The sequence below is a fragment of the Suricata suricatta genome, chromosome 12, assembly GCF_006229205.1.
Source record: "Suricata suricatta isolate VVHF042 chromosome 12, meerkat_22Aug2017_6uvM2_HiC, whole genome shotgun sequence".
Lineage (NCBI taxonomy): Eukaryota > Metazoa > Chordata > Mammalia > Carnivora > Herpestidae > Suricata > Suricata suricatta.
In genome coordinates, this window is record NC_043711.1 from 92,948,758 (window position 1) to 92,976,097 (window position 27,340).

General features: G+C 43.5%; 1 long non-coding RNA gene across 1 annotated transcript; it reads right to left on the reverse strand.

Annotated features, from left to right (window-relative positions):
• Positions 1 to 1,476: 1,476 nt before the first annotated feature.
• Positions 1,477 to 26,837, reverse strand: LOC115275487. The gene is made up of 3 exons (XR_003901584.1): positions 26,794 to 26,837; positions 21,858 to 21,945; positions 1,477 to 1,547 (listed from the first exon to the last, which is right to left on the reverse strand). It is a non-coding gene; the product is annotated as an uncharacterized LOC115275487 (long non-coding RNA).
• Between the last annotated feature and the right edge of the window lie 503 nt (positions 26,838 to 27,340).

Consider the following 27,340-nt stretch of genomic DNA (forward strand, 5'->3'; position numbering starts at 1 on the left):
GCTTTCTCTGTAAAGGGAATAATGGTAAATATTTTATGTTTTGTAGGCCATACGGTCTCTGTGGCCATTAGTCAAGTCTGCCTTCGTAGCTCAAAAAAAGCCACACACAATAGTAAGTGAGCGGGTGGGGCTGAGTTCCAAGGAAACCTTTTTGTAAAACCAGGTGGCCAGCCCCTGGGATATACTGTAAGTTCGCAATGCAGCCAGGTGACCAGGAGATGAGGGTTGGGACCAGGGAGCCTGAGATCCAATTTGGGCTGTTCCAGAAAGAGTGAGAAGGCCTAGTTGTATGACCCGCAGAAGGTCCCTCAGCCTTGGTTTCTCATCTGTATAATGGGGAGAGTAGGAGGCAGACCACGGCGTTGGTGGGATTAAATGAGCTAACGTGAATGACACACTCAGCCCGGTCCCCGGAGCAGAGTCCCCCCAAAACGGTGGCCGCTGTCGTGACTTGCTACCGCAGGCAGCCTCCGTGTTTGTCTTCCGTCCGTCAGCGTGTTAGTCCGTTGAGTAAACACACTTTAATCTGCTCCATTATGTTCCCCAGACTGTCTCCTTTCAAAATCATTCAACACCCTTGAAGAGGTGAGGGTGCAGGGTAGAAGCTGATTTTCATTTTTGGATGAAGTGTCTGAGTAAATGTGTGTGTCCGGGGAAGGGGACGTTGTTCAAAGACACAATCAACCGTGAAATATTTGTGCCTAGGAAGAATTTTTCTCCCTCCCCTCATCAAGGACGAGTCTAATATAAAGGAGAATGCATCACAGGATTCTCTGGGAGGGGGTTGGGTTGAGGGTGCTCTTTGCTGGAAACCAGAGAAAAATACATTAGCAATGAGGTCCTTCTAAACCAAACAAAGGAATTTGGGAAAGGGAATCAAAGACGTCCTATAGACTCCAAAGTCCAAACACACAGGTGAGCCTCAGCAGGTACCGGACAAGAATGCAAAGCTATTGGGACCAAGACAATGGTCCCTGTCATTCTGGGGAATCTGGTTCCTCCTCTCTGCAATCCCCTGCAGACACAAGCACACCTTGATTTTACCTTCTAAATCTTATCTCTGTGTGGCACCCTTCCTAACTGAGAGAAGAAGAGAAAAGCAGGGGCCAGGAGAGAAGGGCCTCGAGTCAGACAGGTGTGGGGAAGCTTGAAGAAAGAGAAGCTTTCAGGGGCGCCTGGCTGGCTGGCTTGGTCCATTGAGTCATGAAATTTGGCCCAGGTCATGATCTAATGGTTCACAAGTTTGAGCCCCGTGTCGGGCTCTGTGCTGACAGCTCAGACCCTGGAGCCTGCTTTGGGTTCTGTGTCTCCCTTTCTCTCTGCCCCTCCCCAACTAGTGCTCGTGCTCTCTCTCTCTCTCTCTCTCTCTCTCTCTCTCTCTCTCAAAAATAAATAAACACATAAAAAATGAAAAAAAGAAAAGAAAAGAGAAGCTCTTACCTCAATGCCCTAGAAGGCTCTGGAAAAGGACTTACTCTCTGGCTTCATCTGCACCCAGGAATGGTCCCACAGGAGTGATCCACGTCTTTAAAAAGGTGACAATCTGACTGAAGAGAAAAGATACACGTTTGTGAAACAAGTACAGAGCAAAGAAAAACTATTCATTGATAACACGGATCACAGGTCCTCGCTTCCAGACCCACAACAGGCATCACTAATCAATCACAGCCTTTTTTTCCCCCTGGGGAATCTGGATTTAGTCTCAGAATTCACGACACACTAACATGGACTCTTAATTTCTCAAAATTGATAGCCGTAGCCACCTAGATAGAGGGTTAGTGATTTTAATCAACTAAGTAATTTACCTGATCAACAAAACTACTAACAGCCTACTATTTGCCAGGCTCATGCTGGACACAACCTGAATACCACTGGGAGACTCGGGCTCGCCGCTCAGGGTCTAGGGAGATAATCAAAGAAGTCAACGGGAAACTACAATGCAGGGGTGTGAGCGTTTAACGTGTGGAAGACACAGGGTTCTGGGGAAGCACAGAGGAGAGACCCAACCCAGACCTGAGAATCAGGGAAGCCTTTGAGCTCTACATGAAGAACGAACAAGAGTTAATCAAATAAAAGGAAAAGTTATTCTGAAGGAACTTTTTAGTTGCAGTGAACAAAAACTTAGCTCCTGTTGCCTTGAGCAAACAGGGAAATACACTGGCTTGTGTAACTGAAGTATATTTGGTCCATGTGAATGGAAACTCCCTGAGTAGTTGTCTTCAGGAATGGCTGGATCCAGGTGCTCAAAGGCTATCAGGAAGCTGTCTCTGTTTCTTAGATCTGCATTCCTCTGTGTGGCTTCATGTTCAAGCACGGTCCCTTCTCACCATGACAGAGATATCCGTGAGCAGCTCCAGGCTGATGTCCTGTCTGCTCAAAAGCCCAAGAGAAAGGCCTCTTACGACAGCACTGTCAGGTCCCGAAGTTGACTCTAGTTTGGCCAGATGCAGATCCTGTTTTCACTGCTGGGGGTTGGTCAGATCATGTGGACAGTCTGGGGAGGGTGAATACCCAAGGACACTGACATGCTTTCACCAGCAGATGAGGGAACTATGTTGGGCCAGCAAAACACAACCGATCTCTGCAGGAAGGAAGGGAGGACGGGAACACTCTGGTCAGAGGCCCTGAAGACCGAAGAGAACCCGTGCTGCTTTGGAGGAACTGGGAAAGGCTCTGGCTTTGCAAGTGTGAGAGGCCAGACGAGCAGAAGCCAGGTCCCAAAGGCAGGTCCTGGGGTTTACCCTAAACCGCAAGGACAGTCGGCAGCCACTGCAGGCTTTGGAAATAAAAAGGAAAGAAGAGTCTGCATTGCCTTCATCTCTGGTGAGTTCGTTGCCTTGTGGGCAGTGGAGGGAGTGGGGGAAAGCCTGGCTTTTTCAAGGTCAGATCTTGAAAACAACTGCAGTACAGCAAGACATGAAATTTGGCGATCGCATTTTCCAGTGCCACCCATTCAGATATGTGCTCCTCCCCGTGGTACAAACACCCAGAGACGCTTTTCCGGGACAAGATGGCCCTCTAGTCACCATGCTCTTTGCTAGGATTCATTCAAGCGACTTCATTCCTCAGTTGAAAGACAGGGTTACTCCTACCAAGGGCCAGTGCCCCCCACGTGTCTGCGATTGTTTTTTTTTTAATTTTTTAAATGTTTTTTTAATTTATTTTTGAGAGACAGAGAGACACAGCATGAGCAGGGGAGGGTCAGAGAGAGAGGGAGACACAGAATCTGAAGGAGGCTCCAGGCTCTGAGCTAGCTGTCAGCACAGAGCCCGACGCAGGGCTTAAACCCATGAACTGTGAGCTCATGACCTGAGCTGAAGCCGGACGCGCAACTGACTGAGCCACCCAGGTCCCCCTGTAATTATTTTTAAAATGTGCTTCTTGTAGCGCATACAACCAGAAGCCCAAATGCTTCTAGAAAATGGGCAGAGCTAACCTTGTAGCAGGGAGGCCACAGAGGGCAGGCCCTGCGTTGGCAGGAACCCTGCGGGGCAAAAGCCTCAGTTCGGGTCCTGAGACCACGTCTGCAAGTCTGTTTCTGCGCGTAGTCCAATTGCACAGAAAGTACAACTGAATCTGTCCCCCGTTTCCCACTAGGGATACTATAGAGTGGAGGCGGACGATACTGAGCTCAGAGCGCACTGTGTCACGTCGGGGAATTGGGACTGTGGCAAGCAGTTCGTGGGGAGCTTGTGTTTCAGGGGCAGCGTTTTCACACGACCTCCCTGGGGGAGGAGAGTTTTCTCTCACCAGGACTGCGATCTTCAGCAAACAGGCTTCTAGGATCCCACGGGGGCTTTCACCTACGTTACCGGATAAAGTCTCATTTGGCTTGTAGGGACTTCCTTGCAACAGGGCGTGCTCATGATATTCAGGGAAAGGTAATAAAAAGCCCGGCCTTTCAACCAGAGCCATAAAGTCCAGTGGTTGAGAGCAGGGACCCTGGAGCCAGACTTCCAGATCACTCACAAGCTGGGGACCCTCACAAGTCAACTGACGGAGCCACCTAGGCGCCCCACAAGATTACCTTTTTAACTCTAAAGGTATCCAATAAAATAAAAATAATAAGATCAAGTGTTCATAAGTACATGTCCCAAGCTCCTGGTGAGAAACCAATCATGATCCAGTGCCCAGTGTGGCGCACCATTCCTGGTTGTGTGCGCTACGCGGGCCCCAGGTCACTTGTGTGAGGGGGTCCACGCAGGGTGAGATAGTAACACAGGCAGGGGAGGACCTTGAGAGTCCAGCAGAATGGAAACGATATTTACAAGTGAATATTACATGGCAAAGCGGAAAGATCGTGTATCCATAGACACATCTCAAAATCATTGTGTTAAGTATAAAAAGCAAATTTCAAAAAGGTACCTATTGAATGATGCCCTTTATAAAAGCTTTTTTAAGACACACAACATAGGGGCGCCTGGGTGGCTCAGTTGGTTAGGCGTCTGACTTCAGTTTAGGTCATGATTTCATGCTCTGTGAGTTCGAGCCCCACGTCAGGCTCTGTGCTGACAGCTTAGAGCCTGGAGCCTGCTTTGGATTCTGTGTCTCCCTTTCTCTCTCTGCCCCTCCTCTGCTCACGCTCTGTGTCTCTCTTGCTTAAAAATAAATAAAATTTAAAAAAAAATTTAAACATGTCATAGAATGCTATTCATTGTTGAGATGCATATGTAAGTAGTGAAATTACAAAAACAGGAATACCCATAAGTAAATATGACTCATCAGTAATACTCATAAGAATTTATGAATACTCATAAGTAAAATACTCAGTAAGAATTACGATCTGAGATGGCGTCCTGGTTAGGAGCACAGGCTCCAGAGGCAGACAGTTCAGCTGTTTCCTACTATATGATATTTACAGTTGTGCTTTTCAAGTAATTTTTCCCTCTTCCATTATTTATACTGGATGTTGGTCTTTTACCTTTTTTTCTCTTGATCAGTCTAGCTAATTTTTTTATTAGTTTTATTAATCTTTTCACAGAATCAGCTTTTGGTTTCTCTAGTTTTTGACTTCTTAAAAACTTTTTAAAAACTTTTAAAAATGTTTATTTAGTTTTGAGAGAGAGAGAGAGAGAGAGAGAGTGCAAGCAGGGAAGGGGCAGAGAGACAGGGAGACACAGAATCCAAAGCAGGCTCCAAGCTCTGAGCCATCAGCACAGAGCCTGAGGCAGGGCTTGAACCCACAGGCTGAGAGATCATGACCTGAGCCGAAGTCAGACAGCTAACTAACTGAGCCACCCAGGCGCCCCTGGACTATTTTATTTCATTGATTTTTGTTCTTTATTATTTTCTTCCTTCTACTTACTTTGGGTTTAATTTGTTTTTCTCTTTCTAATTTCTTAAGGTGGAATCTTAGCTAATAAAGTATAAATCCTACTTAGTTCTGACAAAAACATTTGAAGACATACATTGTCCTCTAGGCACTGCTTTAACTGCATTCATACATTTTGATATGTTTTACTGTCATTATTATTCTATTCAAAGTATTTTCTCATTTTTTTTTTCATGACTGCTTTCTTCAGATGTGTTTTGTTTAATCCCCAAGGATTTGGCAAATTTTCTAGATATCTTATCATTACCAATTGCCAATTTAATTCCTTGTAATCAGAGAATATCACCTATATGATTCAGTCTTTGTAAACAGACTATCATGCTAAACACACAATGTGCACTTGAGAAGAGTTTTGTATTTTTCAATTGTTGCATAAATTTTCCATAGATATAAATTCAGTCAATGCGATCAATAGTGTTGTTCAAATGCTCCATGTTGCTAATTATCTAGTTGTTTTCTCAGCTGCTGAGAGAGTTATATTAAAACCCACAATATAATGGTAGGATTGTCTGTATCTCTTTTTTATTCTGTCAGTTTTTGTCTCATTTATTTTGAAGTTGTTACTAGACACATAAATATTTACTATTTTTTTGGTCTTCTTACTAACATGATGCTTTTATAATTTTGAAGTGTTCCTCTTTTTTTTTTTAACTTGAACCTTATTTTATTTAATTTTGGTCACCTGGTCTTTACCCCATGCCTATCTGAGTCTAAATTTTCTCTTATAAGGACACCAGCCATGTTGGATCAAGGTTCACCCTAAAGACCTGATTTTAACTTAATTACTTCTTTAAAGATTTTATTTCCAAATACAGTCACAACTGTGTGGTATTAGACATTAGGACTTCAACATCTGGGGAAGCTGGGAGAACATAATTCAGCCCATAACAACTGGCTATATAAGTCTATTTTAATTTTTGTATTAACTTTTAGCTATACTACTCTGCATTACCTTTTAGTGGTTGCTCTAGGAATTACACTGTATAACCTTTATTTTTCATCATTGACTTACAATTTGTACCAATAATTATACCACTTCCTGTAAGACGTAGACTATAGGAACAGTCCAGGCTCACATTTCCCCATCTTTTATGCTGTAATTGTTATATGTGTTAAGTCAACATAAATTATAAACCCAGTGAGACAGTGTTATAATTGTTGTCTTAACAGTCATATATATTATAAGGAAGTGAAAAAGGGAAAAGGCAGAAACAAAGTCTTTGGCAATCATCCAGCATTTTTTTTAAGTAGATTTCACACCCAATGCAGAGCCCAGCACAAGGCTTGGACTCACAATCCTGAGGTCAAGACCCAAAATGAGATCAATAGTTGGACAGTTAACTGACTAAGCCATCCAGGGGCTCCAATCCAGCTATTTAACATATGCAGTGGCCTTCCGTCTTACCTAAGGCACCAAGTTTACATTTGGTACCATGTCCCTTCAAGCTGAACAACTTCTATCAGCATTTCTTTTTTTTTTTTAATGATTTTATTTAATTTTGAGAGAGAGAGCAGGAGAGGGTCAGAGAGAGAGGGAGACACAGAATCCGAAGCAGCCTCCAGGTTCTGAGCTGTCAGCACAAAGCCCAACGCGGGACTTGAGCCCATGAGCTGCAAGATCATGACCTGGGCTGAAGTCAGATGCTTAACCGACTGACCCACCCAGGTGCCCCCCCATCAACATTTCTTACGCAGGCTTGGGGGCAAAACAAAGTCCTTGTTTTCCTTTATCTGGTAACAGTTTCCATTCTTGAAGGATATTTTCACCAGATATAGAATTCTAAGCTGACAAGGTTTTTCCCCCTTTCTTTCATCAGTTTAAAAAAAAAGATTTTTTTTAACATTTATTTATTTTTGGGCGACAGAGCATGAGCAGGGGAGGGGCAGAGAGAGAAGGAGAGACACAGAATCCAAATCAGGTTCCAGGCTCCAAGCTGTCAGCCTAGGGCCCAACGTGGGGCTCGAACTCACAGACTATGAGTTCATGACCTGAGCTGAAGTCGGACACTCAACCAACTGAGCCACCCAGGTGCCCCTCTTTCATCATTTTATTTATTTTTTTTATTATTTTAAAAAATTTTTTATTTTTTTTTAAGAGACAGAGAGAGACAGCACGAGCAGGGGAGGGTCAAAGAGAGAGGGAGACTCAGAATCCAAAGGAGGCTTCAGGCTCCGAGCTAGCTGTCAGAACAGAGCCTGACGCAGGGCTCGAACCCACGAACCGAGAGACCATGACCTGAGCCGAAGCCAGAAGCCGGATGCTTAACTGACTGAGCCACCCAGGTGCCCCTCTTTCATGATTTTAAAGATGTTATTCTACTCCCTCTGTGCTCTGTAGTTTCTCATGAGGTGTCAAACATGAATCAAGTTGTTGCCCCCGTAGGTAACATGCTCTTTCTCTCTCGCTGCTTTCTTGATCTGCTGCTCTTCAGTTGGACTTCAGTCTGGCTTTTATCATCTTTATTTGTCTTGGTGTTTACTGAACACCCTGAATCTGTGAATTTGTGTCTTTCATCAAATTGGAGACATGGTCAGCCAATCTCTTCAAATGTTCTCCCCCCCTCATTCTGGCTCTCCTCATCTTCTCCGATGTCTCCCAGGAGATCAATTTCAAAGGGGGGGTGAATCACCTGCAGGGTGAGGGGCAGGCAAGATTCTTGGATCCTGCCCCAGACCTTAAATTAATCTCTGGGACTGAGACCCAGGGAACTGGGGACAAGTCCCCTCATGGGATTTTTATGCACCAGGGAGTTTGGGAAGGACCACACAGCATTTCACAACCGTCAAAAGCAGGACCGTGTCTTTACTCATCTCTCGGATGCTCCTGCCTTGTTCCCTTGTGCCTCACACCACACCTTGTACATTGATGGTATTAAATATACACATTCACTTGCATGTAATGTTCATGGCATTATATGGGATTTATCCTTCATAATTCAAAAGGCATTTCTTACGCCAGTCTTTACCTCTTCAGCAGGTCTTAAAGTTGAGGTGGTTCCGGTTCATACCGGGTTCATTAGGACTCAGGTTTCTGGTTACAGAAACACAACCCCAACTGGCTTAACCAGAACAAAGGAAATTTGTTTGGCCATGTGACCGAGAAGCCCAGTGTTTGCGTCAGCTTTAGTCACAGCCAAATCCAGGGCACTAAAAACATGTCACTGGTACCTTTTTCCTCTGGCTCTTACCTCTTTTTTCCTTTGGGTTGTTTTTGTTTGTTTGTTTTACATGCAGGTCTCTTCCCACTTCAAGATAAACACTGCTGTCGACAGTTCTGGGGTTACGTGGTCCTCATACTTTTGTCCCCAAATGGAGCCTCCTTTCCCCAAAAGCTCCAAAGTCCCAGAAAAGACTCTTATTGGCCTGGCTTGATTCGTGTGCCCATTCTTGAAGGGAGCACCGCAGCCAGAGAGATGGACGACTCTGATTGGCCCTCCTGAGTCACGTGGTCAGCCAGGTAGAAGAGGCGGGACCATGAAATTGCTGGCCCCTATGTGAGGGGAGGGAAAGGACGCTGAGCACACGAGGTGACAGATGTCTCCTTCCACAGTTTTCAACATAATGGATACGAACTCCTGTCAATGCCTTTCAACTGAGAAACTTTAGAATCACATTTGTAAGACGGGTCTCCTTCCACCAGGGAGGTCAGAGCACATTCCATAAACCAGTCACTCTCAACCTTGGCTGTAAATCAAAGTCCCCTTGGTGTGCTTCCTAAAACTAGAGATGCCTGGGCCCCTCCTCAGACCGAAAGAAGCAGAATCCCAGTGGGCATGACCACAGACAGCATACACGATTCGATGTACAGAATTTAAATACCATCGATGTAAGAGCTTTCCCCAGCCAGCACACATTCCCCTTTCTTCTAGAAACGGCAGTTTCCTGGGGCCCTTGAGTGGCTCAGTAGGTTAAGCCTTCGACTTCGGCTTAGGGAATGATCTCACGGTTCGTGGGTTCGAGCCCCTCGTCGGGCTCTGTGGTGACAGCTCCGAGCCTGGAGCCTGCTTCGGGTTCTGTGTCTCCCTCTAACTCTGCCCCTCCCCTCTCATGTTCTGCAACTCTCTGTCTCAAAAATAAATAAAACATTTAAAAAATTTTTTTAGAAAGGCAGTTTCCTTCTAAGCCCCCTCTACCAAGATTGGTCCATGCAGCTGTAGGGATGAACCTTGTACCAAGAGGGAGCACGTGACATAGGTCTCGTCAAACAGTCATTGTTTCAAAGATGGACATTTGAGCCAGTGAGACCCCGTCCTAGAATTTTATCAGAAATCTTGAGACAGAGAAGACCTCTCTTGCCATGGGAAGTGCTAGCTGTGAGGACGGCAGAAGCCTGTGGGGGCCAGAGGCCATCACATGGGGGGACCTGCCTGAGAGTGAAGCGTCTGGTAGGCAAAATCAAGCTGAAGAGGGAAAGGGGATTCTAGAGATTCTTGGGGGCAGCGGTCTAAGAAGGAGCTAACGTGCTGCAGATCCAGACAACTGAGGGTATCAGAGAAACGGGCCCGGAGTCCCCTAAGCATCTCACTGTGTCTGCCTCACTTGCAGTCTTGCTGTTGGGAGCGTTTCTCATCTCCCTGTGAGAGAATTCTATCGGAATTGCGTTTCTCTGTTGCCCGTGAACAGAATATGTACCTAGGTTCTTTATTCATGTTCCAAAGCTGATCCACTCATTCAACAGCTGTTCATTGAGTGCCTACTATGTCTCAGTACTCTCGTAGATACTGGGGACACAGCAGTCATCAAAACACACAGACTCCCGGTCCTCATGGAGATGACAGCTGGGAGGGGTGACAGGGAATCAATAACATCTATTTGCATACATGCATACATAATAGGGAACAGGGATGGGGACGGTCCAGGCTGCAGGAACAGCAGGGGCAAAGGTGCAGAATTGGGAGCGTTTATTTAAGAAACAGCAAGGAACTCACTGTGGTCCAGGAAAAGAGAGGGAGGGAGAGCGGGGTGTGAATACAGTCAGGGCCTCCACAGAGGACAGATTGAGGGGGTCTGCAGGACAGTTGTCAGGACTTTGGCTTTTCCCTTGAGATTGGAGGCTGTGGCGAGATTCTGAGGGGGGCGGGCGTCGTGGTTTTTGTAGCGTGGGAAGTCAGTGCTATGAGCCTCATTTACTTCATGTGTGAAGTGAAGGTGAATTCCAGTAGGCAAACACCAGGGTAATAATTGTTGCAGGCAAGATCCACCCATGAATGCTCAAATCAGTAGGTGAATGTTTGCAGAGCAACGAGATACTTATGTAGCTTTCAAGTATACCCCCAACCTCTTTGTTACTTATAAAGGGAAAACTAGTTACTTTATAGTGGAGAAACCCAGAAGACACTACCTTGACCAATGATCAAGGTTAATATCGCCAGTCATAAGATACGTCAATATCACGTAGTCTCTGATAAGGTGCCCTGAGGCTGCAAATCACTTCCGTAGTGTTCTTGCCAAAACCTCACAGCTTTGACCGAATCATGAGAAAACATCAGACAAACCCAAATTTAAAGACATAACTGACTATTTGCCACACGCCTCAAAGCCATGAAAAACAAAAAAGATGGAGAAATCGTCTCAGATTGGAGGAGATTAAGAGACAAAGCATCTAAATGCAACGTGCCTTCCCAGATTGTATTTTGGGACTGAAAAAGGACATGAGTGGGAACACTGGTGACGTTTTAGTAAGGGCTATAGTTTAGTTCATAGCATCGCACCACTGTTAATTTCCTGAGCTCGGAGATTGATATTGTACTGGATTGTTTGTCAATTGTTAGCTTTAGGGAAGCTAGTTGAAGAGTATATGGGAACTCTCTATAGTATTTTTGCAATTTTCCCGTAAGTCTGGAATTACTTCAAAATGTAAAATGTAATACTGGAGTGAATACTAGTTCTTACTACAGAGAGATGGGATGCAGACTGAACGCCCATGAAGTCCACAGTGCAGGGTCAGGTAAGCGTTCCACACGTGAGGGCAATGATTACCGCTGTCTCCTGGGCATCTGCTCTCAAACACTGGCTCACACAGCACCAAAGGGCCACCGTGACATGGTGGCTTTTGCTGTGTCCTGCACTCAGCAGTGACTGAGTAAACAGGATTCTTCACATCGGTCCTAAAAACCAAGAGTTTAAGCAAAGGCAGAATGTGCCTTCTGGCTGCCTGCATCACTCCAATTATGAAATAGAAACCAGAAGCTCCTGAGCACTGAACGCACTCATCTAACAGCCCCTGCGCCACTCCCCGCAGAAGCAGACGGCATAACTGATTTGCAAAGGTCTAAGAGGAAAAAGAAGAAAGTGTCCCCTTTCGGACTGACCTGCCAAAGTGCCGACGACAGAGAGGCCACATTTGGTTTTATCCTATTTCATATTCTACCCTAAATCTAAACTTCTGACTGGGCAAAATATTTTGAAACAGCTCCCCCATATTTATTTTTTTATTTATAAGTTTTATACACATACTACTGTATTAACATATTCTGTGAAGGGTAAAGCATATGAAAAATGTAAAGAGGAAGTGATGAAAAATAATTATTTTTGAAAAAAAATTATTCAAGGACAATTCAGTGGCAAATTGTTACTCTCCGAAATTGAAAACAATGTGGTTCAACAGCCTTCATTATTTTCAAACTCATGGCTTATAATTATAGGGTAGAATTTAATGGCTGTCCAAAATGAAAAAGTAGCTTCATAAAGACGTCTTCCCATAAAGAAGGGGATTACTAACTTTAGTTATTTTTATTTATTTGTTTAAAAATTTTAATGTTTATTTTTGAGAGAGCAAGAGAGTGGGGGAGGGACAGAGAGGGAGACACAGAATCCGAAGCAGGCTCCAGGCTCTGAGCTGTCAGCACAGAGCCCGACGTGGGGCTGGAGATCAAACTGTGAGATCACGAACTGAGCTGAAGTTGGATGCTTAACCGACTGAGCCATCCCGGAGCCCCTGTAGTTATTTTCAAAAAATGCTTTTCGCCTGTCAATTTCATACACCAATTTTGAAAGGTTTTTGTTGAAATTTGTCTGGTTACTTCTATCTTTCCTGAGGCTGTTATTGCTCTTGAAAACTAATTGAAAAATATTGAATTTTTACAGTTTTAATACATGGGTTTAAAGTCCACCAAAATGTTAGTTTGGGGTGGATTTTAATTACATTGGGAAATTCTGTCTCCAGGTCTTTGAAGTGTGTGCAGTTTTGAGCTTTCACAAGAATTTACATAATTTTGAAAAATGTAACTATGTCAACAATAATCCCTTAACAAGAATATGTTCAAACATCAGTTTTCTTTTTTTTTTTTTAATGTTTTATTTATGTTTGATACAGAGAGAGACAGAGCATGAGAGGGGGAGGGGCAGAGAAAGAAGGAGACACAGAACTGGAAGTAGGCTCCAGGCTCTGAGCTAGCTGTCAGCACAGAGCCTGACGCAAGGCTTGAACCCACAAACCCACGAACATGAGATCTGACCTGAGCCGAAGTCGGAGGCTTAACCGACTGAGCCACCCAGGTGCCCCCAAACATCTGTTTTCAAAATGTTCTCTCCATCGTCTGATTTTCTTTTTAAAACAATCCTTTTCTTCTTTCACTTTTTTAACTGCCACCTTTACCTTGAAGGCCTCCAATAAGTATGTGGCTGATCAGCTCCTTGTGGGGGAGGTCTGTGCACTCTGCTCTCCTGCTGTGCTTGCCTTCGTCCTATCATCTGCTTCCCCAAGGAATCACTTTAGCCACTTGTCTATTGCCATTTGGGAAGGGCTGGTTCAATGAAAACTACAGCGGCCACAAAATCCCCATCAGGTCCTCTTTCCATGGGGGAGCAGACAGGGAGGCTAAGGAGCCGTGTGCGCCAGATCCATACTCTGTCTCCCAGACCATGCCGCCTACGGCTGCGTGAGCTCCTTGCCCATGACTGTCCTCTCCGGGCATCACCAAGAGGCATACTCTGCCGCCCCAGGGGAGGCCCAGGGGGTGGAGGAGCTTGGACACACTTTTGAGCAAATACAGGTGCAAATACATGTGCACAGAGCCCTTCGTGGTTGGATGGACTGAAAGGAAGCAAGGAAAGGCAGGTGGGCAATGGGGCAGAAGACATTCCAACCAGAACACGGAGAAGTCCAGGAATGCCAAACCTGAAACCCTGAATCTGGCACTCCAGGTCACCATGAAGGTGTATTTGTAAAAGTACGAGTCTCAAACACATTGTAGTTAAATTTTTGATGTTTAGACATATTGCAAGTGGGCTCCTTTGTACAATTGTCCTGGGTCCCACAAACTGATAAGGACCGTCAATGGGGGCTCAGAAGGCCATTCCATGAGGCCCCCTTAGTCCCATACGAGTGTCAGGCAAATTCTCACCGGAGCTCATAGCGTAAGAGATTTCTAGACAGCTACTGACCTGTGACGAGACAGCACACAGGGTTTAGGCTCTGCAAGTTAGAGACCATGGTGCCCACCGACTCAGTGAAAGGTGGACTGGCATAGATCTCAAAGTCCTGACCCACCAATAGGAGATGATTCCCTTTGGGGGACTGAGAAAGAGAAAAGTTCTCAGCGATTCCCAAAACCTAAAATCCCATCTCAAGGCCTTAATGACTTCCATGGCCAACATGAAGGATAGTCCAATTGGTGAGGGGTGGGGAGGGAACAGTTATGTGAGAATGGAGAGGGCACCCAAATAATTTCTAAGTAGCATTTGTTAATTTCTAAGTGGCACAACGTAATCGATTTACCTTCACACATCAAAGAGGTAAATGAGTGGGTGAAAGTGGGCTGTTTCTAAGCCCTCAGCATGGGAAAATGCCAGGTCTTCCCTCTGGACATCTCCAACACCCTAAGAAACCCAAGACTATCTCACACACAGTCAGAAGAGGCACCACTGTCAACTGGAATATTAAGTGTTAGCAAAATGGAATTTCTTTCTTAGTATTTTAGATTAAAATGATACTTTTTAAAAATATTTTTTATTTATTTTTGAGACAGAGAGAGACAGAGCATGAGTAGGGAGGGGCAGAGAGAGAGGGAGACACAGAATCAGACTCCAGGTTCTGAGCTATTAGTACAGAGCCTGACGCGAGGCTCAAAGCCATGAACGTGAGATTATGACCTGAGCTGAAGTTGGAGGCTTAATCGACTGAGCCACGCAGGCGCCCCTAAAATGACACTTTAGAGGGGCACCTGGGTGGCTCAGTCGGTTAAGCCTCCGACTTCGGCTCAGGTCATGTCTCGAGGTCCATGAGTTTGAGCCCCGAGTTGGGCTCTGTGCTGACAGGTCAGTGCCTGGAGCCTGCTTTGGATTCTGTGTCTCCCTCTCTCTCTCTGTCCCTCCCCTACTCTCTCTCTGTCTCTCTCTCTGTCTCTCTCTCTGTCTCTCTCTCTCTCAAAATTGAATAAATGTTAACAAAACCAAAAAACGATACTTTAGAAATAGGTCTTGGGCACCTGGGTGGCTCAGTTGGTTAAGCCTCCGACTTCGGCTCAGGTCAGATCTCACGTTTGTGGGTTCGAGTCCCGCATCAGGCTCTGCGCTGACAGGTAGCTCAGAGCCTGGAGCCTGCTTCCGGTTCTGTGTCTCCTTCTCTCTCTACCCCTCCCCATCTCATGCTCTATCTCTCTCTGTATCAAAAATAAATAAAACATTTAAAAAAATTTTTAAAAAAGAAATAGGTCTTATGTTGCGTTCTTTCAACTCCTAGTGATGAATTTGGAGAAACAGAGGCAGGGTCAAGCAGAAAGAGAAATTGCTTAGGAGTTAGAGTGTAAGCCTCCAGTTACAAAGGAATATGTTCTGAGGATCTAACACACAGCATTGTGATCATAGGTAACAATTCTAGACTGTATACATGAAAGTTGCTAAGAGAATAGATCTTAAATGTTCTCACTACAAGGAGAAACAGTCGTCATGTGATGTGATGGAGGGCTAGCTAAGGCCAGGGCAGTAAGCATATTGCGATATATGATCATCAAATCGATACACTGTACACCGTAAGCTTATACAATGTTTCATGTCCATTACACCTCCATGAAGCTGGGAGGAAAGTAAGTCAGGGGACTGGGATCTAATTCAGGCAGCCTCTACCTCACGGTGTGAATGCCTCACTTGTAAAATCAGAGGGTCAGACTTGATGTTCTCCAACATATGCATCAAATTAAGAGTTGCAAATTCAAATTCTTACAGATCAGGGGTAGAGATAAATGAATGAAGAAGGCCAGGTGTGAGACACCGAGGAAGCGGTCGAGACTCTGGTTTAATGGGAGAGAATAACCACTACCCAGCTCCATCAGCTGATGCCATCTGGGCAGGAAAGTGCACCTCAGTGGACAGATGTTCCTTTTTTTTTTTTAGGAGATGCCAGGAATCCAGATGGTATGTGAAATGTTCTTATTATGATGATGGCGTTTAATTTAAAAGAAAATCTCTCTCTTTTTTTTTAATGCTATGGGGGAATGGGGTGCCTGGGTGGCTCAGTTGGTTAAGTGCCTGACTCTTGATTTCGGCCCACAGTTCATGAGTTTGAGCTCCGCATTGGGCTCTGCGCTGACAGCATGGAGCCTGCTTGGGATTCTTTCTCTTCTCTCTCAAAATAAATATTTTTTAAATTAAAAAATAAAATAAATTAAATTAAAAAACACCGTGGGGGACAAGCAAATTCTCTCATGAAGTCAGTTGCTTTAGAACACTTCCGCACCGAACTACATTTCAGCTCCACTGGCTGGAAAGTACATGATTCCGCTGCCCCAACACCCTTCATGTTTATATGCGCCGAAGATGTTTATTGGCCTGGGAAGGGGCTCTCGGACAGAAACATTTGTTTTAACCGCTGCGGCAAATCATCCGTTTGCCGGGGGGCAAAGAAGAGCAGCCAAACCTTCTCTCCCAATAAACATTGCGGGAGGCTGGTTGATGCAAGCGCTTGCAGATTTGCTTGTTTCTGTTAATGGGCCCACAGTCATCTCAGATCAGAAGACGCTTGCAGGTCCAGATGGGTGCAAGTTTACATCCCAGAACTGCAGATCCAGCACCTGATGGCAAGACCGTGATCAGTCCTGCCGGACGATGTCCATGTGACCGTAAGACAGTTCCGCTCAGTCTGCCGGACGATGTCCATGTGAAGACCAGCCCCCCTCCACCCCCACATCCAGGTTCCCCTATCCATCTTTATCATCTGAGTCTGCTTCTTGGTCGACACTGCCATGTTTTTTAAAGGATATCAGGTTAATTCCTATCCTTCTGGCTTCCTTCGATTTCATGCAAATGATTGATGCCTGAATGCACATTTCAAAAGGGAATCTTTTTTATTTGATCCTTCAGTCTTAACTTTGCCTTCCAAGCATGCCAGAGGTACCCAGAGCCCTCAATGTTTAATATAATTTTACAAAAAAAAGTTATGGGAAAAAATGGAATCCAAATGATGGACTTGTTTTTTCTTTAATAACCAAGCAGGAATTAATTTTTCAAAATAATTGTCTAGAGGTGATTCAATTTCACACACTCTTTAAATATGTATTTGTCAGTGCTCTATGGCTTGAAGGGACTATTTAAAATCATAGTAAGCTCTGAATCATAAACAAAACCTCCAACAGGCTCTTGTCATCTTTGCTGCAAAATTCTAATTTGAAAATGAAATTCTAATTTCCTGATAAATCCTCTTTCTCCCTTCCCCCCCTGCCCACCCCACAACTCTACTATTTAAATAATTTTATCAATGGAAAGACAGAGGATTGTTCTTTAATAATTGTATCCTAAAGATGCAGTGGCAGGCAGAATTTTAAGATGGCCCCCATGATCTCCACTCTCTCGTGTTGATGCATGGAGAATTCCCTCCTCTAGTGGAGGGGGGGCACTTGTGACTTGCTTCTAGCTAATAGAATTTGGCAAAGGTGATGTGATGTCACTCCCTTAATAATTATATTCTGTGGCAAAGGTGATCGACATCATTCTTGTGATTGTGTGTGTATGTGTGTGTGTGTGTTTGAAACTGTGGATAGCATGCACCAGAGTAAGAGATTATGACCTTGAAGAAGCAAATATCCATGTGTGAACTGCCTATGATAGTGTGAGCTCCCAAAGATGAGTGTGAACTGCCTATGGTGAGTGTGAGCTCCCAATGGTGATATGGTTAGGACCACATGGCAAGAAACTGCAGGCTACCTCCGGGAACTGAGGACGATCTTCAGCCAATGGCCTTTAAGGAGTTGGGCCCTCAATTGTACAGCCACAGGGAAATAAATTGTGCCAACAACCCGAATGAGCTTGGATGGGGGTCCTTTCCTAGTTGTTAAGCCTTCTGGTGAAAGCACGGGCTGGCCCCATCTGAGCAAGGTCTCACTGTAGCCTGGTGAGACATTGCTCAGTGGACCCACGGGAGCCATGCCTGGATCCTGACCCATACAAACTGTGAGTCAGTCAATGTGTCTTGTTTTAAGCCACTTAGTTTGTGATAACTTGTTATACAGCAATAGAAAGCTAATATGAAATCCATTTGTGAGTGCTTTTGCAAAATGGTCCAATCACAGAATTTTAGTGCTGAGAGACTTTAGTCACACAGCAAGTTGGTGACAAAGCCAGGAATCTGGAATCCTGCTTCCTAGAGAATGGATTTGATCAAAAATCTCATGCCTGAGAACAGAATAACAGAGCTGGGATTTCGTTATGGGGCAGGTCTGTGCTAGCAACTTGCATAAACGATCTAACCAAAAATCATTTCTCTTTTTAAATTCTTTAATGTTTATTTTTTGAGAGAGACAGAGACAGAGTGGGGGAGGTGCAGAGAGAGAGAAGGAGACACAGAATCCAAAGCAGGCTCCAGGCTCCGAGCTGTCAGCACAGAGCCAGTCACGGGACTCGAACCCACGAACCTTGAGATCATGACCTAAGCCGAAGTCGGACCTTAACCAACTGAGCCACCCAGGTGCCCCAAATCCTTTCTCTTTCTAAAATGAATGGTTTAGCAACTTATTTTTATTTTTAATACATTATCATTCATAAAAAAATCAAAGAATACAAATAAAATCAAGTTTCCCTTGATTTTTCTCCAAAACCAATCTCCTTCCCTTCAAGGAACTACTGATATTAATTTTATGTGTACATTGTTCCCCGAGTATATGGGGGGGAACAAAGGGAGGAGAAGCGAGTATTGTACTGTGTGGGATTTTTTTTTTTTTTACATAAATGAGACCAAAATTTACATATTTGTTTTATAATTCTTGTTCATTTAATGCTACGCCTCGGGAAGTTTGTATGAACATACATTTCTATTTTATTCTTTTTAACTGCTGCATAGAATTTTGTATCCTCATTTATTTAACCAACTCCCTATTCATTTAACTGGTTTCCAATTTCTTGCTATTATAATACTTTGATGAGGACACTTACATGTGTTTCCCTGTGCCCCTCTGTGACTCTTTCTCTAAAATAGATAATAGAATTTGAATTTCTGAACTGAGATATGCATTCTTTAGATATATAAATATATAAAAACTTAAAACATAAAATATAAATATGCATCAATTTAAAATGTAATAATATACATAAAAATATTCCAAGAAAGTTGAATAATTTCCGTATCTCTCAGTATTTCGTGAGCATATCCATCTACCTACAACTTCACCCAAACTGTTTATTATTGAGTTTTTTCATGCTTCCCAGTCTCCAGGTATAAAAGGATATTTCAGTGTGTTTTATTTTGGATAGTCTTGATTTTTAAGGAGGTTCAACATCATTTTTAATGTTTATTAAACTCTTCTACTTTGTGGTTTTTTTTTAAGTTTTATTTATTTTTAAGAGAGAGAGAGCGCGCGCCTGAGTTAGTGGGGGTGGGGCAAAGAGAAATGGGGACAGAGGATCTGAAGCAGGCTCTCCACGGACAGCAGTGAGCCCTCTGAGGGCTTGAACCCCCGAACCGTGAGATCACTACTTGAGCCAAAGTTAGATGCTCAACCGATTGAGCCACCCAGGTGCCCCACTAGTTTGTGATTTATTAATTGCATATTCATACTCTTTAGTCACTATTCCTGGGTTGTCTTCTTACTAATTCATAGGAACTCTTGGTAAGTGTATTCTGGACTATTACACTGTATCTTCTTTATATTCAGCAGATGTTTGTTTCTTCTAAGCTGGTCTTTGTCTAGTAATTTGGCTTCCGGTACCCTTTGCTGGACAGGTTTAAGCCTTTTGCAGTCAAGTTCATCAATTTCTTCATTATAGACTTTGTCTTTTTGTTCGCTTCTTTATTTTGTTTGTTTTGTTCTGATTATTATTGTTTGATTTTGCTGAAAGATTCTGCCCTGCCCTGATTCAATAGAAATAGTCCCAAGTTTTTCTTCTAGCATCTTTATGCTTTCTTTTTTCTTTTACTGTGTACCTTCCATTACACGTGGAATTTGTTTTAATGACAAGAGGTGAGCGCGTTAACCTTTCCCGGTGGAGAACCGGCTGTTCCGACAGCGTCGAACGCGGTCCCCACCAAGCGACGCAAATTTGCATAACCATGTTTATTTCTCGGCTCCATATTTTATCCCAACGATCCATTTGTCTCTTTACATCAGCACTTCTCAATTTTAACTATTATGTCTCCACTATTTGTTTTGGTATCTGGTAAGTCAATTTGTATTCATTTTTCAAGATGTCCTGGTCAGACATTTTCTTTTTTGGATGAATTCTAGAATCAGCTTAGCACATTCAAAAATGAGTGATGTAAGAGCCTGCACGTTTCTACATATCTGTGTGTATACATGCATATGGATGTGTGTACACATGCATGTGGATGTGCACATATTCACACGCATACGTGTCTGCACGTGTGTATATGCTTCTGTGTGGAGGTGTGTGTGTATGAGTGTCTGCATGTGCTGTGCACACGGCTCTGGGCCTGAGAGCAGAGACAGAACAGCAGCAATAGTGTACACACTCAGCACCAGCTCTTGGCTTCTAGAAATTACTTCCCACGAAAGGGGCTACGGATATGTGGAGAAATGGCTCCCTCCAGGACCGAGTCATGACACATAGAGGATGAACCTGAACATTCTGTTGAACCAGAAAGGAAGGAAGTGTTGAAAGAGCGAGGAGGCCATGTCAAATATGGATAGAAGCCACGGGGGAGAGGCTTGCGCGGACGGTATCCGGACAGTCTGACGGGAAAATACATGCGATAGTAACAGACTAAACCCATTGCATAAAAGAGTATGAAGAAGTAAGTTAATAAATTGAAAGTTTGATGCAGAACAGGTTGCGTACGTAATCTCAAAGTATATCCCCACAAAATACTTATTAATTATAAAGGAAAAAGGAGTAACTTGATAGTGGAGAAGCTCAGCAGACACCACCTTAAATAAGTGTTGGAGTTTAATATCGCTGTTAATGGGACAAGTTGAAAACATGTGCTGTAAAGAACACATCAGCGCCTCTACGGTATTCTCGCCAAAGAGAAGCTGAATCTCATCATGAGAAGACATCAGATTAAAGGAGGGACATTCTGCAAATAGATCATACTTTTGATATATAATATATATTATGTATTTGATAATATATCATATATCATAATATATGATACTATATTACAGTAAAATAAAAATATATTTTATATGTATGTATTTTTAAATAGAAATCTTTCCAGATTTATTTATTTTAGAGAGAGAGAGCACACAAGAGGGGGACAGTGGCACTGGGAGTGGGGGAGAGAGCGAGAGAGAGCGTGCACATGCATGGAACCTGATACGGGGCTCCCATGACCCTAAGATCATGACTGAGCCTAAATCAAGAGTCCCACACTCAACTGACCGAGCCACTCAGGCACCCCATTTCCAGATCACTTTAATATATAAATTCTTCCCGACGGGTCTTTAAATGTATACACGCATGTGTGTCTACAAATATATTCTCGTTAAAAGGTGTAAACCCACTTGTGAGGACATCCTACCAACTACATTTCCCATCCATATAGATTCACCTCCTTAAGTACTCAAAAATATAGATACACCAGGTCAGTTAGCCACTTCTCTTTGAGTTCCAGTTAGCTTCGCTCCATCTTTTTAGTCTTTTAACCAACGCTCGGTGAACATCTTGCACATGGCCTCTGCAGACTACTTTATGTGGTTCTGTGGAAAGGAGATGGGTAACAGACTTCCCGGGTCACACTTTCTATTTTAAGAGGGGTCTCCAAATTTCTCTCCTAAGCAGCTTGCTATATTTCACAAGAGCAATCATGATGTACACAAAACTCAATCACCTCGAGTGTAATGTTGGATGTGGCAGAGACTGAGAGCTGTCACTCAGTGTCTGTTCTCCGTTGCCACCACAGTAATAGATTATTTAACTTGTCACTGTCTGCAGAGATAAAGTCTACATTTCCCAAACTCCCATGCAACTAGGCATGGTCATATCATTAAGTTCTGGCCAACAGGGTGTGAATGAAGGCAATGTGTTCCGTTACAAGAAAGAAATGAGCCCTTCAGCTCTTGCCCCCTTCCTGCGGCTGGAATGCAGATGTTGTAACTATGGTTAGGGCAGCCATTTTGGATTATAAATGGAAGCCACTTACTGATGATGGCAGAGGACCAAAACCAGGATCCTGGGTCCCGGATGATTGTGGAGCCACCAAACCAGTCATCAACTGACTACCCAGACTTCTAAGTGAGAAAAGAAAAAAAACGTATTAGATAAAAACCACTTTGGGCGATGTCTTTCTGTCACAGCAGACAAACTGGTATCCCAAATAATACAGTCACTGAACGCTGAAAGAGAATTATCTGGTAAAAAAGCAATCCTTTCAAATTGGGGAGATCAAAAAACAATCTGATCCTCCCAACCATTCAATGAGGAGGAAAGTTTGTGTATTGGTATTTAGCTGCCATTAATGTTGTCGATTGTTTAAAATGCTTAGTGTACAACTCTCGAATTTCCCTCAGGATTCTCTTACGCTGTTGGGGAAGGCAGGTCAAGGGATCAACTCTGCTGAAGGAGCCGGGGAAAAAATGCGTCCAAACCAACTGGGGTTTTGGCAATGAATATACATTTGTTCACCAGTTTAGCATTTGTTCAGATTTCACTGTTTTGAAAAATTAAGTGGTTCAGTATTTTCAATTTGTTCCTAAGCCCAGTGTAACAAATGACCTCTCTTCTCCTTAGGTTACTGAAAAGAATTTTCTTGTGTTTGTGGCTAATTCCTCAATGGCAGAGGCCCAGTTGGAGGCCAGGAGGGATGCTTAGGTCAAAAATAAACACAGGGTGAGAGAAGCGTCCTGGATTTCCTGTGGCTAATTCCGTTTTCAACCGTCCATACTTCTCCATCTGAGTTTGGGTGGTTTTTTACATACTAAAACTATACCCAAATGCTAGGAAATAATTTTGCATTACCAAAATTACGAATTTACCAAACCTAGTTTTTCCCCTTGAGCTTGTAAGTTTTCTTTTCAAGTCTATTACTTTATTTCTGAGAAAAGAACAACAGAAACCAGCCACTGTTTTCAAGGGAGTCACTGATTAATACCCAGACCCATAGAAGCTTAGCTAATTAAAAGCCTTTAACATTTTAAACTGCATTTCTAAATTTGATATTTTGCGTTTTCTTTGCAAGCACTTTAACTTTTCAACATCGGTACTTAATTAATTCTTATAAATCTAATAGATGACCTTTGTACATCAAAGCTTGAAGGACCTTAAGTGTTCCAATGATTGCATATAAACTTAGCAAGACTTGAAAAAAAATTGCACATTTAAGCTATGATTCAACTACATTTTAATTGTAATCAACAAGTCTGACCAGCCTGTTACTTTAACAGTCTGTCTCTTAGACAGAAGTCTCTTAAATTATGTAAATTACTAACTTTGAAGAGATTCATTCTTAACAAAAAACTATCGATCTGATGATTTGACCTCAAAAATGTTCATATTTATATCTGATTTGTATCTCAGCTAAAATATGCTTTCCGGGGGCGCCTGGGTGGCTCAGTCTGTTAAGTGTCCGGCTTTGGCTCAGGTCATGATCTCACGGTTAGTGGGTTCGAGCGCCGCGTCGGGCTCTGTGCTGACAGCTAGCTCAGAGCCTGGAGCCTGCTTCAGATTCTGTGTCTCCCTCTCTCTCTGACCCTCCCCTGCTCACACTGTCTCTCTCTGTCTTTTAAAAAAAAAACAAACATTGAAAAAATTTTTTTAAATAATTAAAAAAATATGCTTTCCGATAAAATTCCTTTCCCATTTAGGACATCTCTGTAATTAATATTCCTGGGATTTAAAGATGCTTACCTTTCAAAGGGATTTTTAATGATAATAAGGTAATAACCCAGTAATAAGGTAGCTGGGCTTGCTTCCAACTAGACTTTTTCACCTGAGGTCTCTAACTCAGGGGTTCTCTAACTAGGATAGAAAACAAGTACCTTTATTTTCACCAGCCACTAACTGAAATTTAGCGTTCCTTTCAGATATAAATGTGGCAACAAACCACAGGAGCATTAGCAGGAACTGTGACTCTGCTACCAAGAGAAATCAAGGTCTTTTCATGGTTATTGTAAATATTTTGAAACACCTTTTCTACTCTGCACTACCGCAAAGTTACGGACGTTTTGGGTCTGCTGCTAGATCTCATTAGTAAATGTCTTAATAAAGTAACTCATATGACTATAGCACAACATGAATCCTTTTATCAAGGTACTAATGAAGTATGATGGGCTGGATGTATTTAAAGTGTCAAATGTTATCATTTTTGACATACAGATGCCCCATGAAACCAGCACCACAATCAAGACACTGAACTTTTCCATCACCTCCAACAGTTTCTTCAAGCCCCTTTGTAATCCATCCTTCCTGCCCCGCCATCCTGGATACAGGCACCCCTAGATTTGCTTTCTATCTCTGTACACTAGTTTCCACTTTTAAGAACTTTACATAAATGGAATCATGCATTATGTGTTGGGGTTTGGCTTTTTCCTCAATGTAATGATTTTGAAATTTATCCACATTGTGTGTGTATCATACATTTCTTTTATTCCTTTTTATTGTGGAGTAATCTGCTGTATAGATATACCAGAATCTGTTTATTTATTCATCTGCCAAAGGACAGTGAAGCTGTTTCCAGCTTTAACTGTTACAAATAAACTTGCTACAGGGGGCACTTGGATGGCTCAGTGGATTGAGTGTCCGACTTCAGCTCAGGTCACGATCTCAAGATCTATGGGTTTGAGCCCTGCGTCAGGCTCTGTGCTGACCGCTCAGAGCCTGGAGCCCTCTTCGGATTCTGTGTCTCCCTCTCTTTGCCTCTCCCTTGCTTGTGCTCTATCTCTTTCTCTTTTTCAAAAATAAATAAACATTAAAAAAATTTTTTTTTTAAACTTGCGGGGTGCCTGGGTGGCTCAGTCCATTAAGCGTCCAGCTTCAGCTCAGGTCATGATCTCATGGTTTGTGGGTTCGAGCCCTGCATTGGGCTCTGTGCTGACAGCTAACTCAGAGCCTGGAGCCTGTCTTCAGATTCTGTGTCTCCCTCTCTCTCTGACCCTCCCCTGCTCATGCTGTCTCTTCCAGTCTCTCAAAAAAATAAATTAAAAAAAAAACAGAAAAAATATAAAAAAAACAAAACTTGCTTTTAACATTTATGTACAAGTCTTTGTGTGGATTTGTGTTTCTCTTTCTCTTGGGTGTCAAGTGGCTGGGTCATTTAGCAGGGGGATATTTAACTTTTTGAGAAACTGCCAGACTGTCTTCCAAGGTGGTTGTACATTTTACACTCCCACCAGTAGGCTACGAGAGTCTAGTTGCCCCTCATCCTTGCCAACACTTGGTACAGTCAGTCTTTTTAACTTTAGCCAATCTAATGGTGGTATTTCGTTGCGGTTGACTTTGCTTCATCCCAATAACTAACGGTGTTGAGCATCTGTTTGTGTGTCTGTCGGCCCCTTTCAAAGTGCTGGTTCAGAATTGTCACTTATCTTCTCACTCTGGAGTGGCAAAAATCTTCATACATTTTTACACATTCTTATATGATTTCCACATTGTCTGATGAATGTGTTGTATTTCTCCCAGCGTGTAACTTCCCTTTCTTTTTCTCAGTTTTGCCCTTCGAAGAACAAAAGTTTTACATTTTGATGAAGTCCGATTCATCAGAGGTTTTCTTTCACAGTTTGTACCTTTTGTGCTTGGGGGGAAGCTGGTCCACCCCAAGGCTATGGTGACTTTCATCTAATGTTGTCTTTTAGAAGGCTTATGGTTTTAGGTGTGCGGTTAATTCCCTGTGTCCCGTGAGGTAAGGGTCTAGGTAATTATATTTTGTTGTCAATGTTCACTTTTCCAGCACTGTGTGGACATCACATTTTTTTGTAGTTAGAAGCATTTTTTTTTTTTTTTGGAGAAGGTCTTGAGACTTTGCCAGACCACCAAGGAGGTCCCTGGCAAATGGTCTAAGGATTCCAACAGAGGAAGAGATAAGGAAGGGCTGACACCCAGGGAAGGGGCTCTGGTGTCTTCCACAAAGGAGTCCATTATATCAGCCCATGCGGTGTGGGGACCCCATTGCCCAGCATGATATGGTTGCATTAGCAGCTAAAGATTTGGGCCAGAGCACTGAGCAGAGTGTCATCAGAGAGATGGGTGGGAGGCCCTGAGGTGCATCAAGTATTGTTACGTCGATGATTTCATAACTTCAAGAAGGGTTGCTCACCACTCATGGTCTGCTCCTGCAATGGCCTCCCATGTGATTATGGATTAAATTTCACATGTGTTTGGTCCTCAGCACATCTCGAAGTCATCATGCTCAGGGACGGTAGTCAACTGTCCCAGTTTGCCCAGGACATTCACGCTCAAGAGCATTCCACTCTCAGAAGATCTCTGGCTGGACCTTTGAACTTGAGGACCTCCTATAGTCCCTCCAGATAGTCCCTCTGTGTTCAGAACCACACATTTCTTAAGACTACAATGGTCTCTGGTTGTATTGTGGAGGTCTCTGATGTCTCCCCGTGAGTGCTTCTAAGACCATTGCCCTGTTACTTACCAAAGACTGGTCGGCTCTGTTCACCATCAAAGATAGCACAGGCGGCCAAAAGCAAGGAGAAGAGAGAAGCCAAATGTATTAAAAAGCCAGAAATCTTGCCATTCTATTTGCTTATGCTCTCTAGGGGGAAAGGAACGGAAAGAGGGGCAGGGTTTTGAAGGAAAGCATGAGGAAGTGGGCTGGCGGGAGACCCTGCTTGGAGATTTTTGGGTGGTCTTCACGCCAGAATTGATTTGAAAGCTGATCATGACAAAAGATCTGGGAAATCATCAAGGCATTTGCTCCATTGTTGGATTTTACAATCAAGGGGCAGGGGCTCTGTCTCATGCTCCTCTTACCTGACACCTTCTCTGTGGTCTCCTAACTCGTCCCCAAAGGGAAACATGGACTTCAGCCAACCAGGCTGTCCTCAGTCCACTGTGAATCCTCAGGATCTTCTCCAAAGAGCAAATTGAAAGAGAGAGCATAAACGAACAGGAGAAGAAAACCTTGCCCTTACCTTGAGCTCTGCTCTGGTTCCTCAGAAGAATGGTCTTCTTGAACGCCTTCCTTCCTGTTTGTTTATTTCAGGGTGGCTGGTAAAGCAAATGAGAAAGGGCAGCGTGACTCTGGTCATTTTGTGTGCATAGCACCACACCCAGGCCTTATCATCTGTCATTTATTCATCAACTTTTTACTGGGAGCCCACTCATACACCAGGCACTGAGCATATAGCCATGAACGCAACAGCAAGTCCCTGCTTCCATAGAGGGGACGTTCTACAGGGAGAGGCAGCTGTGATTGGTCAGCAGGTAAATATGTAACGTCGGATTGCGGTGTGATAAATGTGCTGAGTGAGAACAAGGGAGGGCAGTGTGATGAGGATGCTATTTTGGACAGGGGGACCAGGGATCTGATCTCTGGGGTGGGGACATTTGGCAGAGATCTGAAGGGAATGGAGTGAGACCACTGGACTATGTCAGGGAAGGGTAGTGTAGGCCAAGGGAACAGCCTGAATGGGGGTCTCGATGTGCCTCCCCATGTGGGAATGAGCATCTCCTACGGAG